Raw genomic sequence first — 2,785 nt, 5'->3', positions numbered from 1 at the left:
AGGAGTGGGAAGAAAATGATTAAACCAAGATTTATTTTTTTTTTTTAATAAATTGGAAGAAAAAAAAAAAAAAAAAGCCCTGGGAAAAAGCTGTGTAGGGTCCTGGCACACGAACAGAGTATGTAAGTGGTCTTAAAAATTACCAATAAATAATCTTAACGGGAAACAGAAGGAGCAGAGCCGGGGCTCTCGTGGGTGTCTCGCTGCTCCCTGTGAGCATGGGAAAACACGCCGGGTCCCGGCCCTGTGCCTCTCGGGGACAGCCCCGGGCCGGGCCACGACGTGTCCCTGGCTGTGGCCACAAGGCAGCGACCCACCTGGCCCTGGGCACCCTGCAGGATGCGGCCCCAGCTCGGCTTCCCATGGGGATAGCACTGGGGCCGTGGCACCACGGGGCCGTGCAGGGTGCCCGGGCACCCGCGGGCCCCCTGGATGTCGGCCGCCATGGGCCGAGCCGTGCCGAGCCGTGATCCCTTCCAGCTGCGCCGGCCCCAGGCAGCTGACGGGGCTGCTGGAGCGTCTCCCTGCCAAGTCACGGAGGTGTCAGCCAAGAGTTAGCAGCGAAAACGCCAAGAAGCCGGGCGAGCCGGCCAATCCATCCTAAATCTTCCTCCTCCTTTGCAGGGGAGAGGCTCGGGAGCTCCGGGCCCAGCCCCGGCCGGGTGGCCCCGGCAGCCCGCTCCCCACGGCCAGGGGAAGGGCCCCGCTCCCGGGGCCACCAGCACCCAAACCGTGGTGGCCCCAGCCCTCAGCGCCTGCTGGTGGTGGGGCACGGCCTGGGCGTCCCCCCCGATGTCCCCCCGGGTGTCTCCCCCGGCCCAGGCCCCTCCACCTGGGCCGCGCGTCCCCCTCCGCCGAGCCGTCTGGAAAGAGACGGTTCCCCCCTCCCCGAACTTTCCAGATCTCGGCAGAGCGGGAACAATCGGAGCCTTTGTCTTCCCTTAATCTCCTGGTTAGGAATTAAAAGGGGGGGGGGAAAAAAAATCCCAGCAGCACAAAAGGCTCTTTTGCGCGGGCTGGGAGGGGGGAAGCGCAGGGCGCAGGCAGGGCTCGCCTCCCCCCCCGCCCCACTCCCCCAGGACCACCCCAGGCTCTCCCCGTCCCCACAGCCCCCCCAAATCCCCCCCGAGGTCTGCCCATGGGGGTGGTGGGGAGCAAACTGGGGGGATGCTGGGGCTGGGCTTGCACCCCGCTGTTACACACTCACACGTGTGCACACTCACACCCACCCCGTGCCCACCCGGCGCAGAGCTCCCCGCCGCCCCGACCCCGCAAGAACCACGCGGGCACCGCAGACCTCCATAAAATTCCTTAAATAATTTAATTGAAAAAAAAAAAAGTCTTTTTTTTTTTTTGTTAAAAAATATTTTTACAAACGCACGCTCGCATTGATTTCCGCTGCTGTTGCTTTTGTTTTCCTTTCCCCGTTTCACGCATCTCTCCGTGTACATGCCGGTACAAAAAGGAAGAGGAGGGTATGGGGCTGCCCGAGGAGCAAACCCCAAGGTGTGGGGGCCGAGGGAGACCCGGAGCTGGGGAAATGAGAAGGCAGAAGTGGTTTGTTGCGGGTTTGCTGTTTAAAATGAGCAGGCTCCCCCCCGAAAAAAGCAAAGCCAAGCCAGGATCGAGCATTGCGGGGATGCTGTGGGGACCCCAGCCCTGCAGCACCAGGACCCCCGTGGAGCCGGGCACCCCGGGGAGGGTCCCGGCAGCAGGGGCCCAAACTGGGCGCTGGAAGCCCCAGAGGAAAGGGGACGGTGTTGGAGACCCCGGCCCCCCCGCAGAGAGGGGCGGTGGGGCGCGGGGAGCCCCTTCCCTGGTGCTGCGCTGTGCAGGGCCCCGCCAGCCGCCCCCCCCCCCGGCCTTGTTTGCTGTTCCAGCGCTGGGGGACGGGGTTAATGAGAAACCCAAGGGCGGGCGAGTTCCAGGGAAAGGGGAAAAACAGCACCTGGCTCTGCCACCGCCAGCCGGGCAGGGGAGGACCCCGCGGGTTTCGGGGAGCACGCCGCCGGAGGCGCGTGGCCACCGAGGGGCCGCGGCCAGAAGCCCCCCCCGGCACGTGCGAGCCCCCTGGGGACGGGGAGCCCCGCTCTCGGCAGCGAGCGGCCGAGGGTTTGGGGCCCCCATCGCCGCGGTCCCGGTGGGAGCACCCCCAGGTCTTTTCCTCGCCGGGTGCCTTTGAAGTGGCGGCGCTCGCACCTGGCCGGGCAGCTGCCACCTCACGGCAGGCAGGTGCGAGGTGACTCACGGAGGCCATCGCGCCGCTCCCGCCTGGGAAAAGCCGGCTGGGCCGCCCTGGGAGGGCCGTGGGTCCGGGGACAAGCCCCAGGGACGAGTCCTGGGGGCTGTGTGGGGCCGCCGGCGGTGGGGTGGCGGCGAGCCCGGCTGCTCCCCGCTCACTTTGGGGCGGAGGCTGGCCCTGCTCTGTTTTCACTCACCGGGTTTGGTTCCCGCAGGGCGGGCTGGATGCGAGGAGGGGATGGGAAAAACCATTACCGGCATCTCCTGCGGCACCAGATGGGGTTTCAGGGTCCGGCTCTGCCCCGGGACTCGTTACCTCCAACCCGTTGCGCCCCACGCCGAGTCCTTGGGCACTGCAGGGCTGGCACCAGGCCTGTGCCCGGCACCTCCCCGCGGCACCGCTGCCTACGGGGACCCTGCAGGAGCACCCGCGGCGAGAGAAATGGGGGAGCGGGGGGGGGGGCACAGAGCCAGCCCCCAGCCCCCGGAGGGGCACAGCACCCCGTGCTGGTGCAGCGAGAGCGATCGAGCAAAGGAAACTCCG

This window comes from Anser brachyrhynchus, assembly GCF_964034855.1.
Source record: "Anser brachyrhynchus genome assembly, chromosome: 9".
Classification (NCBI taxonomy): Eukaryota; Metazoa; Chordata; class Aves; order Anseriformes; family Anatidae; genus Anser; species Anser brachyrhynchus.
This window is presented reverse-complemented; position numbering follows the sequence as displayed.